The sequence below is a fragment of the Fukomys damarensis genome, unplaced genomic scaffold (genome assembly GCF_012274545.1).
Source record: "Fukomys damarensis isolate Sample0158 unplaced genomic scaffold, DMR_v1.0_HiC HiC_scaffold_30, whole genome shotgun sequence".
NCBI lineage: Eukaryota > Metazoa > Chordata > Mammalia > Rodentia > Bathyergidae > Fukomys > Fukomys damarensis.
Genome location: NW_022900942.1, coordinates 34909744 through 34927637, shown reverse-complemented (window position 1 = coordinate 34927637; position 17894 = coordinate 34909744). Strand labels below are relative to the sequence as shown.

At 39.6% G+C, this 17894-nt stretch overlaps 1 protein-coding gene and 1 long non-coding RNA gene across 4 annotated transcripts in view; one reads left to right on the top strand and one right to left on the bottom strand.

Moving 5' to 3' along the window:
• LOC104860487 overlaps positions 1-2773 on the top strand; it is a 12167-nt gene extending 9394 nt beyond the window's left edge. The window contains exons 1-3 of one of the 2 annotated variants that reach the window (XR_779706.2): positions 1897-2018; positions 2476-2595; positions 2705-2773. This is a non-coding gene — a long non-coding RNA (uncharacterized LOC104860487). Of the gene's footprint in view, positions 1-1896; positions 2019-2475; positions 2596-2704 lie in introns of those variants that run through there. The other variant, XR_779707.1, reaches the window with a different exon arrangement.
• Positions 1-17894, bottom strand: part of Myo5b (myosin VB) — a 270247-nt gene that overhangs the window by 237943 nt on the left and 14410 nt on the right. The gene's annotated exons all lie outside the window — the stretch shown is intronic.

Genomic DNA, 17894 nt, shown 5'->3' with positions numbered 1-17894 from the left:
CTTATGTACTATGTGAAATAGGAAGAAAAGGGCTAAAGGTATAGGGAAAATGGGAAGGGTAGGGGAAAGGTAATAAGGGAAAAGAAAAAAATATGACAAAATGAGAAAATGGAATAAAGTGTTTGTAAATGGGGAGGAGGAGGTGAAGGGAGGGCACAGACAAGGGGAAAAAATGAGAACCAAGACCTGTCATGTAAAGGTACAAGATCCCAATAATGAATGTAATTGTACTGTATACGTAAAATGTACCAATAAACTCAATAAAAGAAAAAAAAAAAGATATGCTTGATCCTAAAAGGATGTTACCATGTCCTTCAAAACCCCTGAGACACCATTCCTTGAAATCTTTAACAAGGCAAAGTCAATTGCATATGTTTGTTAGTTATGTATTGCTTTGTAACAAATTTAATCACTTTAAATAAAAAATAAGCATTTATTATTAAAAAAAAAATCACACCTTCCAAATTTAAAGTCCCAATCCAAAATTGGACATCTGAAATGAACAGACATTTCTCAGACAAAGAAGTAGAAACAGCAAATAAACATATGAAAAAAATGTTCGACAGAACTGGCCATTCAAGAGATGCAGATGAGAAACCAGGCATGGTGGTGCATGCCTGTAATTCCAGCACTTGGGAGGCTGAGGCAGGAGGATCACTGTGAGTTCGAGACAAGCCTGGGCTACAAAGTGAGTTCCAGGTCAGTCTCAACTACATAGTGAGACCTTGTCTCAAAAAACAAAAACAAATAAACAAACAAACAAAGAGAGATACAGATGAAAACACTGAGATTCCACCTCACCCCAGAAAGAATGGCTGCTACCCTGAAATCAACCAATAAGAAATGCTGGCAGGGCTATGAGGAAAGAGGAACCCTGCTCCACTGCTGGTGGGAGTGTAGACTGGTGCAACCACTTTGGAAATCAATATGGATATTACCTCAAGAACTAGGATTGAAAGACCCATTTGACCCAGCTATTCCCCTGCTAAGTATCTTATAAAAGAATTAAAAGAATCATACCACAGTGATATATGTGCACCCATGTTCACAGCAGCACAGTCTGTAATAGGTAAAACTTGGAAACAGCCCAACTGCACATCAACTGAAGAATGAATAAAGAAAATGTTTTTTTTTAATAAAATGGAGCACTGCTCAGCCATAAAGAATGAGAAATTAGAGACATTTATAGCCAAATGGATGCACATTAAGACCATACTCTTAAGTGAAAGAAATAGGACACATATATGCAAATACTGAATAGTTCCTGTGGTTGAGAAACTGAAAGTGTAAATAAGGATCAAAATGTATAATAAATAATGTGAAACAGGAAGAAAAGGTGAAAAAGGGAAGGGAAAGGGATAGTGGGAGGGGTAGGGGAAAGGAAAGAAGGGAATGGAATTAATATGAGAAAATGAAAAAAATGGAAATAAAGTCTTTGCAAATAGGGAGGGGAGGAGGGGTTAAAGAGAGGGTAGGGAACGGGGAGAAAAAAGAACCAAGATAGATCATGTAAAGGTACAAATTCTCAATGATGAATGTCATTATATTGTATACCTAAAATGTAACAATAAATTAAAAAAAAAACTCTATGCCAAGTATACATGTTTTAGGGACAGTCAGATGTAGTTTCATATTGAAATGTCCAGTTGGGAGTATGGGTCTGCAGCTTGAAAAATGGCCTGAATATCTTGATTTTCCTAACAAGAAGGGACTTGGGACAGTTTAGAAAAAGAATGAAGGAAAGATGAGGTTGCTGTGAAATGTACCCCTTACATGCTCTTCTTCGAAGAATGGAGGTGAGACTATAGGACTCATCTTAGGAGTCAAAATGAAAGAATGTAATTGATCTCAATTTAAAATGTTGCCCCCCAAATAGTATCACCATGAAAAACCATTTAAGGAGGAGCTATGAAGTGAATGAGGGGACCAGCATGGGCTTTGATGATTTTTTCCAAAGCTGAAGCCCTTTCTCACTTCCTGCCTGTAGTTCCCCTGAGCTACACTAACACACACATCAGGTAAGTGGTGCTGTTCCCAGGGTCTGTTACTCAGCTACACGTAACACAGTAACCTATGGGGGAGAAGCAACAAAGAAGCACTCCAGTGTTACCAGTGCTGTTTTCCTTACCAAGTATACCACAGGAATATGCTAGAAATGCTGTATCTTTTTAAACAAATACTTTAAACTAGAAATATTTTAAATCCAGAGGAGCTCTGAAACTATGGAGAAACCTAAATAAGCTCTATTCCCAAACAAAATTCTCACTTATGCATAGATGATACATAGATGCCCTACAGACCAGGTAGCCCACAAGATTTGGCCAGTGTATTGGTAGATTGGTCCAGGCTATTGAAACAGATGTGCATCTCTATTTTAACAAGTATATTGCCCTTGCATTAAACATACTCGCTGCTAAATTATTCACATGCCAGGCACAGCCTGAATCACACTGTATTCTTTCCAATACCACTTAGGTGTCAAAACAGTGATGTGCCCCTAGTGTCCAGCTCCAGCCTTCCTCAGTGACTTGGTCCTGGCACACCTTGGATGAGAGCCTGGGGAAATACAAGGGACTGACTAAAGATCCAACAAAGGTAAGTAATCAACAGTCTCTAAATAAACTGAAAATGTACAAAAGGAGACAGAAGAAAAGCAATCGCCCCAGTTCAAGACAAAGGGCTGAGCTGCCATTATTCTTTTCAGGATGGCCGACAACATAAAGCTGTGAATGTCAAGCAAAAGACAAGTGGGACTTGGTGTGGCAGAAGTATGGATCTGGTTTGACACTGTCCTCTTTTCAAATACATCTTAAGCTTCCATTTCTGGATCCCTCCATGTGTATTTTCCTCTGTCTTCTCCCTTCCCCTCCTCTTTCCCCACCATTAGTCATCTTTGGAGGCCTTTCCTTTGTCAGGCCTTTCTGTTCACACAGGCCCCAGTGGTCCTTTTGTGTTTCACTGCACCAGCGTTAAAGTGCACTACAGTCACTGTACGGACTCAATTCATTTTTACATCCCACATAGATAGGCTAGGGCCTGAGAAGTATTTCATGTACATGGGTACATGCTTGCCGAATGGATGAACCCATGTACACACACTCTAGCACCATGGATTCTTACTTCTCATAGCAAGAAACGGCAGCCTCTCTCTCGTCAGAGGTGCTAAATATAGTACTATTTAAATAACCCATCAGTGCAGGGCTGTCACCAGCTCCAGAATATCTGGACAAGAGAGTGAGCGGGTTTGTCATTAAACCCCAGTATGGCGTCTGATGATGATGTTGCATTTCTCTCTGCATAGTTAGCACAGCCATGGCTCCTGTTAACTTTCAGGTCTACTCTGTCGGAACCCCTGACTCTCAGAATTTCTGCATCCTGCAGACTCAAAGCTTTGAGAAAATGGTGTATTAAGTAGTGTTTCATGTTTCTCTAAAACTAAATGGAAGAATTTCAAAAGCAGGATTTTTAGCACCAAGTTAAGAGCTACAAGGGAGTGTCCAAAAGGCGTTCCACTATGTCTTAGGCTGCTGCCCTTTTTTCTGTTCATAAGGGACAAATCAACAGCTGGATTCTAGAATGTGCTGTCACACAGGCCACTGCCTTCCATCTCTGGAGACAAGCAACCTCCATAGTCTTGGGCTAAAAGGAAACACAGAAACTATGCCATAGAGGTCTCCTTAGTATCGCCAATCCTGTTAATTCCATGGGGACACCTCTTAAAAGCCCTCCTGGACTCCAGAAAAGCAGTAATGTTCCCTGTGCGGAACATTCCTTCCCTTGGAGGAAGAACATTGTGAATGCCTGGTAATAAGCAGTAAGAATGCATTTACAACTTACATTAACAGGAATCATTTAAAAAAGAAAAAAGGTTGAACAGTATTTAACATTTGCCTCTGCTCTGTGAGGCTGAGAATCTAACAAGCTTCAGGTAACCAGTCCAACACCTATTGGGCATCAGTATCTGAAGGCAAAGCTGCATTTTCAGTAGAGAAGAGACCCAAGAGTAGCTGCTGAATGGTTTGGTGAACATGGAAAGTGTCGCAGAAATCTGAAAATGGGAGTTGGTGGTGTGAATTCTTGTTCCAGACTTGTTGCTAACTAACTGTTCTGTGACTTGGGATAAATGGCTGATCCATCTCTCTCCTTGGTTTCCTCGACTGTAGGAGCTATTTATCTTACCTCAGAATATCAGAAGAAAGTAACTGCAATCAGATATAAATGCCTAATATGGGCACATATTGTTACTCCTAAGCACTTTGGTACCTCCCTCCTAAGACATGATTTTGCCCATGAGGAGTGAACCATATGGCTAAGTAGACAAAGCATAAAAAAGAAGAAATGTCTGTTTGTTTATTTTTGTATCAGGAATCAAACTTAGGACCTTGTGTTTGCCAGGCAGGCACGGCACCACTGAGCTAAATCCCCAGCCCTAGAAATGTCAATTTAAAGCATGTGGCAGATCATACAATTACAGAAAATCAGAATTAAATCTAGTAAATGATACCAGCCTTGAAGATGCTGAAAGGGAGTTCCCAATGTCTGCAAGAGTACAGGAGGAAGTCCCAAGAGAACATCTGACCTGAGTGACAAGAAGCACTGTGGAACAGGTGCTGATACTCTCCAGGCCTCAGGGTGCTGGGGAGCACCTGAGAGAGCAAAGCCATTGGCTGGGGAAGCCAGGGATTTGGCGGGTAGGTGTGGCAGGAAGTATGTTAAAAAAGGCAAGCTGGAATCCTATCTGGCAGAGAATTTAATCATCACTAAAAGGGTCTCAGCTATCCTTCACTCAGGAGAAGCCCAGAGATGGTTTGTGAATAGATGAGCAACCAGTAAAAAAAAGTTTACAAAGATCACGCATTATAGAAATAAAACGTGTTATCATTGCTATTCTTGACACCTACTACTGAAGTTCAGCACTATGTGAGGGTAACCCAGATGGCAGAAATAAAAACATAAAAAACTGAGATAGACTAATGAATAATGCATACCAATTTAATCACCCAATGATACTCTGTACTCACAGGGAGCTGGCAAGATGAGAAAGCTAAGAGCCTCTGGAAACTAAGCAAATAAAATCAAAGCAAGTGAATTTAGGAGAGCAAGTCTTCCTCTACACAAAACACTGTGAGAAGCCATGTTTCCAAAACAACTTGACTTTCCTGACAAAACTCCTGGTCTGTCTCACCCAACTGACCACTTCAAGGACTCTTCTCCATTCACTTACTACTTAACCCTCCTCCATTTTCTTATATACTTCATAGTCCTGGTATGATCTTATCTAGCCATGTGGCTGCCTCCTGTCATGTAACTCAGCCTCAACCTTTCCTGAAACTTAAACCCACATATCCAACTTAAATATCTGTATTTTGTGCACAAAACATATAAAGTTTCATTTAAAAGCCACAAATAAACTCGTGAATCTTTTATCACCTGTCTCCTAGTTTTTTCCACCTCAGAAAATGACACTGCAACCTACTTGGCTGCAAAACCAAAAAGCCTAGAAATTACCTCTCTTCCTGTCTCCCCCTTACATCCACACCAAATCCCACAATGAGGTTCCTGAACTCTACATACTTCCAAAGGATATCCCAGAGCTGACACTTCTCCATTCACACTATTCTCTGGAACTTTTTTTTTTCATTATTAGTACATGTTTGCAGTACATAATAATTATATTCCTTTTGAGTTGGTACATGTACATTACACATCTTAATTCCTTTTTTCATCATTTTCCCGACCTCTTCCTCCCTCTAGCTCTTGATCCCTTTCTCATTTAAGATTTCTCTCTCTCTAGTTTCTATTATCTTTTAGTTTGCTCTTTATATTTTGGATTTCTCATATAAGAGAAACAATGTGATATTTAAGCTTATGTGTCTGATTATTCCATTTAACATTATACTCCCAAGGTGAATTCATTTTTCTATAAAAGACTCATTTATCCTTTGATAGACTTGCACTGCACTGTATGTAAACACATTTTCTTTATCCATTCATCTCTCCATGAACATACACGTTGCTTCTAAGATTTAGCTATTATGAATTGTGCTACTATAAACACGGCTATGCATGTAATATGACATTTTTATCTCTTTCAAGAAGATACCTAGTAAAGTATCCTGGAGTTTCTAATTTCAATTTTTTTAAGAAGCTCCAATTTGATTTCCATAGTGGTTGAATTAGTTCACATTCCCACCACCAATATATAAGGATTATTTTTTTTTTCCTGCAGCCTGGCCAGCATTTATTATTGTCTGATCTCATGATGATGGCCATTCTTGCTGAGGTAAGATGAGATCTCAGTGTTGTTTTATTTTGCATTTCACTAATGGACAGCAATGTTGAACATTTTTTCATGTATTTACTGGCCATTTGTAATTCTGAGAAGTGCCTATTCATTTCACTTGTGCATACTTGGGGTCTTTTACTTTTCAGAGATCCAAATGTTTGTTTGTTTGTTTGTTTTATTGGTACTGGGGATCAAACTTGGGGCCTTCCACTTGCAAGGCAAGTGGCAGAACCCCTGAGCTAATTCTCTGGCCCAGGTTCTTTATATATTGTAAATATTAGTCCTCTGTCTGAGGAACACTGTAGTGGGCAAAAATTCTTTCCCCCTCTAGGTTTTTTCACTCCAGTTGTTTCTTTTGCGGTGCAGAAGCTTTTAAATTTGGTATGATCCCAATTTGTTGATTCTTGGTACTATGTTCTGTGCAAGCAGTGTTCTGTTCAGAAAGTCCTTGCCTGTGCCTATGACTTCAAGAGATTTAACTTTATTCCAGCAGATTAAGTGTTTAACATTGAATTCTTTGATCCACTTTTATTTTAGTTTAGCATATGGTGAGAGATACCTTCCATCTTTTGCATGTGGATAGTCAGTTTCCCCAGCACCATTAAAGAGGCTACCTCTTCTCCAGTGTGTGTCTTTGGCACCCTTGTCAAATAGCCAATAGTTGAACATGATTAGGGTTGTTTTATATTCTTTGATCTGTTCCACTAATCCTGTTTTTGTACCAGTACCATATTTTTATTCACTAAAGTTTCATAGTGTAACTTCAAGTCTGGTATTATGATGTCTCTTTGGTCTTGTTACCCAGGATTGCTTTTGATATTCTGGGTCTCTTCTGGTTGCATATGAATTTTAAGATTTTTCTCCAGTTCTGAGAAGAATGCTAGTGGTGTTTTGAATGAGACTGCTTTAAATCTGTACAGTTTTTGCCTATGCAGGAATAGGGGATATCTTTCCATCTTCTGATATCTTCTTCAATTTCTTTTTTCAGAGTACTAGTTTTCATTGTAGAGGTCTTCCACTTCATTACTAGGTATTTTTCTTGGAGCTACTGCGAGTAGTATTTTTTTCCTACTATCTTTCTCAGTGTGTTCATTATTGGTATGCAGGAATGATACTGATTTTTGCATCGTGATTTTATATCCTGCTACATTACTGAATTTGGTTATTAATTCTAGGAGCCTTTTGGTGGATTTTAGGGGGTTTTCTGTGTAAAGGATCGTGTCATGTGTAAATGATAATTTGACTTCTTTCTTTTCAGTACCTATCTTTTATTTCTTTTTCTTGCCTTGTTGCTCTTGCTATTGTTTCAAGTAAGATGTTGAACAGGAGTGGTGATAGTGGACATCCTTGTCTTTTTCTTGACTTTAGTGGAAAAGCTTTCAGTTTTTATCCATTTAATATCTTATTGGTAGTAGGTTTGTCATAAGTGGCTTTTATGAGATTCAGATAAGATACTTCTATGCCTATTTTCCTCAGCATTTTTTTCATGAAAGCATACTGGATTTTGTCAGAGTTTTTTCCATGTCTAAATTCTGTGATTTTTGTCCTTATTTCTGTTTATGTAAAGTATACTTATTGATTTGGTATGCTGAACCATCCTTATATCCTTGAGATGAAGCATACTTGGTCCTGATGTATGATCTTGATTATTTATTGCATTCTACTTGCCAGTATGTTAAGGAATTTTGCATCTATATTCATTAAGGGGATTAGCCTACAGTTTTCCTTCTTGGCTGGATTCTTGTCTTGTTTTGGAATCAGAGTAATGCTAGCTTAGCCTGGACCCTCTTAGCTGGCCTCTGCTTCTACTCTCCCTCCCCCAGTACAAACACACACACACACACACACACACACACACACAATATGATGCTATTCATTTATACTGTGGTCTTCTTCTATCTCTATCCACATCCCCCCCCCCCACAAACACACACACACACACACACACACACACACACACACACACACACATTATTCTCTCATCAGCAGCCACATTGTCTTCCTTTTTAATTATCCCCCACCCTTTTTAAATTATTACACATTTTATTCTTAAAACACTGCATCAAATCATATCACTCCCCTAGCACAAGAACAAACACATGGTTTAATGGGACAAAAAAAGAGGACACTCAACTACTGGATATTTGACAAAGGGGCCAAAAACACACACAGGAGGAAAGATAATTTCTTTAACAAATGGTTCTGAGAAAATCGACTGTACACATGTAGAAAATTGAAGGTAGACTGAAGGTATACTATGTACTAAACTAAAATAAAAATGGATCAAAGACCTAAATGTTAAAACAGAAACACTTATTCTGCTAAAAGATAACGTAGGTAAAACTCTTGAAGACACAGGCATAAGCAATGATTTTCTGAACAGAACCCTAATTGCACAAGAAATACATCAAGAATCAACAAATGGTATATCAAGTTAAAAAGCTTCTGCACAGCAAAGGAAACAACAAACAAAGTGAAGAGACAACCTAAAGAATGAGGAAAAATATCTTCCCAGCTACACTTCAGGCAGAGAACTAATCTCTGGAATAAAGAACTCAAAAAATTAGATCCTCCCCCCAATAAAAGATCCAATTAAAAATGGGCAAGTGAAATGGAATAAACACTTCTCAGAAGAGAAAGTACAAATGGCCAATAAATACGTGAAAAAAATGTTCAAGCTGGGTGTGGTGGCAAACAGTAATTTCAGCACTTGTGAGGCTGAGGCAGGAGGACTACCATGACTTGGAGGCCAGCCTAGGCTTCATAATGAGTTCAAGGACAGCCTGGACTACATAAAAGACCCTGTCTGAAAACAAAAACAAATCCAAAATATGTTCAATATCTCTGGAATTGGAGAAATGCAAATTCAAACAACACAGATTTTACTTTAATCCAGAAAAACTGGCTATCATCAAGAAATCAAATAATAAATGCTGGTGAGGCTGCAGGGTAAAAGAAACCCTTCTACATTGTTGATGGCAAGGTAAACTAGTATACTCACTATGGAAATCAATATGGAGATTCTTCAAAAACCTAAGCTAGAAGTTTTATTTGACCCAGTTATTTCTCTTCTAGGTATCTTCCTGAAAGAGTTAACGACATATTACAGTGATACTTGCATACCCACATTTATAGCAGTACAACTCACAATAGCTAAATCTTGGAAGTGGCCTATGTCCATCAAGAGAGCAATGGATTAAAAAATGTGGTATTTATACACTACTCTGCCATAAAGGATAAATTTGTGTCATTTGTAGGAAAATGGATACATCTTGAGACCACAGTGAAATAGATCAGACACACAAACTTAAATACTGAATGGCTACCCTTTTGTGGAATCTGCCTTCGCAAAAAATGTCCATCAGAGTATTTCACTCCCCTCCTTAAACTCTCTACTATTATTAGCAAAAATGTGAACTCATTAGAAAGCTTTCAGATTCTTCATCTTCTCTCCATCCTCATCTTTCCATCCAGCAGACGCTATAGCAATTATATCCATCTCTTTTTCTTTTCTTGGAGATTCTCAATTCCCAACTCTTCTCCCCATCTTATTCCCAGGGATTTTTCACAAGGTTCTTTGTTGTCTTGTGAACCTCAGCTTGGATAACACCTTCTTAAGGATCCTTTCCTGATCAACTGATCTCAAAGCAGGCCAGTTCATCACTTTCTACCATTCCCTAGGTCATGGTTTCTTCATACTATGAAGCTGTACTGAGCAGGTTCATCTCCCGCCTGTTTCATGACCATAAATGTAAGTTCTAAGAGGTAAGAAGCCTGTTTTGTTCACAGTGACATTCTGATGCCAAGATCAGTAGGCATTCAAATATTTGTAGAGAAGCCCTGTGTGGGCTACAATAACCCATGTGCATTATAAGTACTTCATATGTTAAAGAAATAGGAATATTATAGTCATCTTTACTCTTGTGCTAAGATTTGGAGAAAAGAGGGGTCTTTCTGGATCCCAAGGATCTGAGGGAAGAAGGGGATTCACCAAAAGGAGACAGAACAGAGAATGACAGAAGATCTCTCAGACATTTGCTAAAGCATTGAGGAATCTAAGTTTCAAATATTTACTGGACAGCAAAGGGAACAGGGGAAGTTCATACATGGGAGTGGTGGCAGCAATCCCATAGTATAAATTAGTCTATCATTTCCCTTCTTGGCAGCAGACTAAAGAAGGAAACCAACTTTCAGAGAACCACCATGTGTCAGCTACCACACCAGGTATTTTCTATCCATTGTCATTTAATGTTTCTCTAGAAGTCTTAAAGATTAGCATCTTCTTTTCTAAGAACACTGGAATCTGCAAGTCATAAGAAAGCACATATGACTCTGCCCAGGCCATATGGAAATGGCTAAGCAAGCCTGGATCCTGGTAGGCATGAGGTCATTCCTTTCCATCCACAATATACTGTGTTCCCCAAAAGAGACCAAGGGTTCCTGGTTTCTAGCCTCAAGAAAGAAGGTACCAGAAGTAGAGATGAACACAGTACAGGAAGCCCACTTCCCTATGAGCAAGCTGTACACTCATTACTGATCAAGGAGACACAAGCTTTCTTCCAAAAATCCTGGAGCCAGAACTCTGGGCCAATGACTTCCAGCTCTTAGCACTCCTTCCTACTAGCACTGCCCTGTTTCAAAAGATAAATGTCAGTGACAAGGTACAGCTCTACCAGTAAATGCACATCAAAGGCCAGGGTGTGCCTTGCTGTAGAATAATCAGAAAGGATGGACTTTGATTCAGCAAATGTGACTGCAAATTGCCATCTAAGTAAAAAAAAGGCCCTCAAAGATCTCTCTTGGAACCCTCTACTGACAGCACCTGGATCAGCTCACTCTTGGAAAAACTGTCTCAAATAGAGCCACAACTGTAAGAGCAACAAGAAAGAAGGGTTGAAAAAAGGTTTCTATGCTTTTAAAATGTGAAAGAGGTAGCATACATCATTTCCTCCGAACCCTAATGCCCTGAGTAAGAGGCATCAGACACTGCAGGTATCTGCCTTGCCATAGTAAGATGATGGCAAAGAGAGGAAGGAAAAAAAGGGTGGGAACATAAAAACAATGAAGAAAAAAGTAATTAATTCCAAGCAAAAGTATATTAGCAAAAGGTCATCCCCATCTTTCCATTTAGAATTGATAAATATGGATCAAGATTGCAATGAACTAGTTCAGGGATCCACTTACTTGAACATCAACAGCCTTCTCCACTAAGAGTATGAAGAACAGGCAAAGGTATTAGAGACCAACCAAACTAGTATATACTGACCCAGAAGGTATCCACATTGCCAACCCTGTACCAATCCCAGAGGCAAAAGAAAGCACTATGCAGACATCCATAGTGACTAGCCAGTAATGCACCTCAAGCTTTTCAGAACTCAGAATTTTCCAGGACACACCAGGTATCCACTCCTGCTCTGGGCTGGTCACATCCCAGGAAATGAGCAAAGGAGGTTCCAGTAGATAATCTAGATAGGATGATTCCAAAAGTTGGTTAAGAAATCATCTTCACTAGGCCGTAGCACAAGTCCCTCACAGACTGGACTTGAGCAGGTATAAGCTGAACTCTACACACAGTCCTCCATAGCCAGACACCTGAATCATCGCTCATGCTAACTTCCTGCTACTTCATGAAAAACCAGATAAGCAGGCAGAAGATCCTCATATAAGGACTGTCAAAATACTCCCAAGTAAAATAACACTGAGTGAGTGGCTTGACTATGACTATTAGAAAATTAGTCACTTACTTTGTGTAATATGTGAATAATCTTGTATTAAAATACTATAAAATAAAATTGGGGTGATTTTGTTTTTGTTTGCAGCAGTTTTTAAATATATTCCCTTTTCACGTCCATCTATAGGGTAGGAGGGTTGCTTAGGAATTGAACTTGGAGCCTTTGCACTGAGATACATCCTCAACTTTAATTTTTCACTTTTGAGACAGGATCATGCTAAGTCACTCAGGCTGGCCTAGAACTTGCAATCCTCCTGCCTCAGCCTCTGAATACTGGGATTACAGGCATGTACCACTATGCCTGCTGCCTTTTTCATGTCTTTACAAGTGAACGACTACTCTTCACTCTCAGATTATGTTCTGTTACACTATCTTCTCTTTTAAGGAAAAACAAACAGGACAGAAAGTGAAAGGTGGGACTTTATGTCTTGGTTAATTTCTCTTGATAAAGTAATAAAAAGTGATAAGCCTACATCAGTGGCTAGAATTCTTGTCATCAGTTTGTTGTAGTGGCTTTCCTAGACTGAAATTCAAAGTCTAGAAATTCCTGGTATACACATTTCCGTTTGCATAACACAGCATACCTTTGCACATAAGCAGAGTTACTAAAACCAGAGATCCTTGCCTCTTTACTGTATGTCTGATTACAACTAAGTAATCCTATTCCAAGAGAAAGGAACTTGTTAACTCATCAAGTGGCCCTGCATCCAGTCATTTATCTCCTGCTTACATAAGGTGATAACAGGTGATCAAGCCAAGAAAATGAAAGAAAAGGGCCCAGTGGTCACACTATTTTAAAAAAATCACACGTGACCCATTCAGTACTTAAAAGATTCAAAACGTTTATCTGCATATTAAAGATGCTAAAAAAGTTTTACAAGATTTTAAATCTATAATTATGATTTTTTATTACACTTGAATAGTTTTATTTATTTTGAAAAAAGGCAATTGTGGAGAGACAAAAGCACAAGGGGAAGTGCAGTTGAGCAGCAGTCAGCCCTCTGAGTCTAAACTGCTGCAACCCAAGGCTTCAGGATCAGCTTCTGATCCTAAACATATCTTTGGCCACCAGTCTGCATACTCCCTAGCCCGATTTTCCCATGACGATCACATAACCTGAATTGGAGGAAAACACATATTAGCACACAAGGCTTCTTGGCATGGACTCACCATATTTAACCTTTCTTTGTGTGCAAGAGAAGTCAAGGAGTCAGGGTTATAAGACAAAAGCAAGGCCAATTTTAGAACTCTAGGGAAAGTGGGATACTCCCTTTACCCTAAATTATTCCACTCCAAGGTCAAATAAAGTCTGTATCAGAGTTTGCAAAGTCAAGGATCTGGTGTCTGTTAATCTAGATCCTGCTAGAAATCCTACAGGTGAAAAAAATGGATCAGTACTTGATATCTTCTCACAAGTCTCAAATCCCTGAACGTTTTGGGAATAGACTTCCTTCAAGGTCCCTTCTCCTCCCAAAGGGTCTCATACACTATCATATGTCATTATCAGGAAAGGTGGCATATTTTGGTGGGCTTTAAGGCAAACTTTTCTATCTAAATCCCCTAATGGCAAAAGGTGATATATATTGTTTGCCCATCAAAATTTCTGACACTTGAACTTTATATTAAATGTGAACTTTGGCTCTCTCTCCTTTGTTCATAAGGCCTGGCAGATCCTCCCCATAAGAAAGGCTTATGATGGTCCTGGTCTGGTCCTGGTTTTTGGCTCTTTTCATCTAACATACCTGGTGTGGAGTCCTGGGAGGAAGGAGGTCCAATAAGTGATAATCCCCCTGCAGGCTGGGGTTGATTGGCCTTTTGGCCACCTCCTCCAGACCACATCTGCTGAGCCAAGACCTCCTCGGGATTTTCTACCTTTGCCAGTGCTAATGACTCACATGCACACCAGTCACTGATTACAGGGTGAGTAGGTAGTTAGTTTCCCTCTACTTGGGTCCTCTGTCCTGTTCTTGTTCTCTCCCTCTGGGGACTACTCGGAAATCCAAGTGCTTGGTCAGAGAGACACTGTCAGGCCACTGGGCCCAGCACCATTATCCTGGAGGATGCCTCATGAGCCTGACTTCTCTCGTTCTCCCCTTCTGGGGGACTGGCTTGGGGAGTACCAAGAAAAGATGTTCCTCTCTTTCACCCACCTCCTAAGGAACTAACTCCCCCTCACCCACTCTGACATGGGTGCCCAACAATCCAAACCCCCTCCCTCAATGCCTCTTGGCTGCCTCCTGGCACAACAGTGTCCCCTCTTGGACTGTTGGGACCCAACTTTAAGCCAAAACAACTCATTTTTTATTGCAACCAAATTTGATCTCAGTACAAATTAGATAGTAAATCTCAATGGCCTGAAAATGGCACTTTCAGTTTTAACATACTGAGCAATTTACACAATTTTTGTTGACATAATGGCAAATGGTTAGAAATCCCCTTCCTACAAGCCTTCTTTCTTGCCCCTCCCTCTGTCAAACTTGTTGGGCCCTCTCAGGCACTTCAAGCCCTAACACTGACATCCACTCCTCCTGTTCCACTCCCCCTATTCTCCTTGCCTGAGTGACTCTCCTCTCTGCCCCAACCTCAGCCCAGACTCTGAAGTGACTACTTTTGATCTGGTGGACCACTTTATAAAAGGTTGTTATGCCTGTGAGGCCCCTCTTGGTAAAATTCCATTTTATTCTTGTCTTGTGTATGTTAGTGTTTTCTCTTAATTGCTTAAAATTATTATAAAATGGTTGTGTGAGTTTCTTTTAGCTTTGGTATTCAAGTTTGCTAATTTGCACAAAAAATTAATTTACCTTTCAATGAGTTGATGTCTTCCTTTTGTATCTGCAAGCCAACTCGGAGTTAATTTGTTTCTAAAATACTACAAGTTTTTTCTTTTGGTTTCACTTACAAAGTAAATGGCTCTTTTTATCTAACATACCTGGAACATATTATTCTACATGTGTGACCACCCTTCACTATCTCCCTGTCGATATCTCAGACTGTTGGATGTGTATTCCACTTACCCCCTCTTGTTCACTCCAATTTCTGTCCCCCTAGATTTTAACCTCCCCTAGATTTTAACCTGTCTTTCTCAAATACTGGCAATTTACCCACAGTTCTGGGGCCCTTCACTACAGGTCTCCCATTCCCTAAACAAACCACTAACCTGACATGCACAGGGCAAAATGCTATCACTTGCCTTGCTTGCTCCCTCATTATCTCAAAAGAGCGTCCAAATCTGCCTGTCCAATAGACTGTACTTCATATGTAATCAAGAGGCATTCCAACTGATGCCTCATCAGTCTGGTGTTTTCTGTTACATACCCTTTCTTAGCCCTCCCATGACCCTCTATACAGAGACCAGGTGTCTAAACAAGTTCTCCCAAAGAACACAATCAGAAAAGGGGCAGCTTCCCTTCTAGTCCCCTTCTTAATGGGAGTGGGGGTCCTCACTGGGATGGCAATGGGGATAGTGGGCATTTCTACATCCACTCATTTCTATCAGGCCCTGTCCATAGAGATTTTGGAAGGCATGGATAAAATAAGTCCTCAAAATACAGTACAAGATCAAATTCTCTAGCAGCAGTCGTGTTACAAAATAGAAGGGTCCTTGACATGCTGACAGTGGCCCAAGGGGCAACGTGCCAGATGCTAGGTGAAGAATGCTGCTATTTTGTTAACCAGTCAGGAACTGTTAAAGCAAAGGTTAAAGAATTATAGCAGTGCATTGAAAAGTGAAAAAGACAATGGAATTCTTAGGAAATAGACCAGGCATTTCTGGCTTCTCCAAATTATGCCTTGTCTACTTCTCTTGTTGGGCCCACTGGCTTGTATATGCCTTTTAATCATGATAGGACCCTGTCTGCATTGCCATTTTCAAATTTTCTTGCAGGAATGCCTGAGGGCATTTGCCAACCAGACAGACATGGACCTTGTCATGGTGGGGTACTGGTCACTGCAGCAGAGATAAGAAGCCCCCACCTACCACTGTCCCCAATAGATCAGGTTTAGCTCCAACCTTTGCCCCTTTGTCAGCTTGAAGCAGCTCCAGAAGAGACCTTAGCCCAATAACCATAAAACAAAAAGCCTGGAATGTTAGATTTCCCTTGCCTTAAGATGGCTGCCACATGGAAATGTTAAAATATGGCTTCTCCTAACAAAGGACAGGCTTCTTCCTCCCATCATGCTCTCCTCTTGCCAAAAGAGTAACCTGACACTTGTTACCTCCTAGCAGCTAGGGATGTCCAAGCCTCTTCTGGTGATGTCACAGGCTCCACCAATCTCTTAATACTACCTCACTCAACTCCATCCTGGCTCAGGCTGACCCCACCCCACTCCTACAAAAGAAGCTCCCTGTTCTGCCATATTGCGCTCTCTCTCTTTTGTTCAGAGGCAGCCTGGCAGATCCTCCCCATAATGAAGGCTTGTTATGGTGACAAAATAAATATGAATTTGAAAAAATGCTCAAATTTAGTCATCAGGGAAAATAAAATTATAAACAATGAGATACTATCACATACCTCTACAAAAAAAAGGGAGAAGAGAGGAGGGGATGAAAAAGCAGCGTTGATGAAGATTTGAGACAATGAACTTTTATTTATCATTCATGGGCACACAAAGAAGTAAAACTTTTTGGAAAATTGCTTAGAAGTTATCTACGAAAGCTGTGGAGAACAACCTCTATGCCACAGCAATTATACTCCTAGAAATATTCCCAAAAGAGAGCTACAGGACTATGCCAAGTACATTTTTCCTTAACTGCCAAGAATCAGGAATAACTCCATATCCACTAATGGTATAATGGATAAATTCCAACATATTCACACTATAATATAGTAAATAGACCAACAAGAATGAAGAAACTACCACTATATACAAGAAGGATAAATCCAAACTATAATGGGAACATAAAAATACATACTAAATTATTTCTCCTACATAAACTTCAGAAACAGGCAAAGGTCCACAAATGGTGTTATAAGTCAAGACAGCATTACTTTTGGGAAGGGCATAGCAGGTGCAAGGACAAAGACAACTTCCAAGGTACTGATGATGTGTGTACTTCAACCATACAGCAAGCAGTACACTTACAATGTATGTCTTTTTCTGGATATGTTTTACTTTGATAAAGTTTAGAAGGAAGCTAGTGAATTTTCCATTCTATTCTATGGTCTCAGCACAACTGTGTCTATGTTTTTCTCAAAATCTTTCATTAAAATTGATGTTCTAGAAAAATGCACCACACTTAACCTGTATCTTCTCTTCCTCCGCAGATGCTTCCACATTCTCCCAGGTGTACAAAGGGTGAGAGAAAACACCATGAGTTCTCAAGGACCAAACACTCTCTGTCTTCTCCCATCTCCACTTTAAGAAGTATGGGGTTAAAAAAAGGTCCCTTTACACAAGCACATGGAAACTGAACAACACTCTCCTAAACAATTAATGGATTACAGAGGAAATTAAAGAAGAAATTAGACAGCTTTTACAAATAAATGAGAATGCCAATACAACATACAGGAATCTATGGGACACAATGAAAGCAGTTCTACGGGGAAAATTCATAACATTGAATGCCCACACTGGAAAACACAGCGGGCTCAAATAAACAACTTAATGATGAAACTTAGACTCCTAGAAAAACAAGAGCAAGAAAAACACAAAGCTCGAAAAGAGGAAATTATAAAGATCCAAGCACAAATCAATGCAATTGAAACTAAGAAAGTGATACGAAAAATAAATGAAACAGCTGTTTTTTTGAAAGAATAAATAAAATCGACAAACCCTTAGCTAATCTTATCAAAAAAAGGAAAGAAAAGGTTCAGATCCATGCAATCAGGAATGAAAAAGGCAAAGTCACAACAGATCCAAAAGAAATCCAGAAGATCA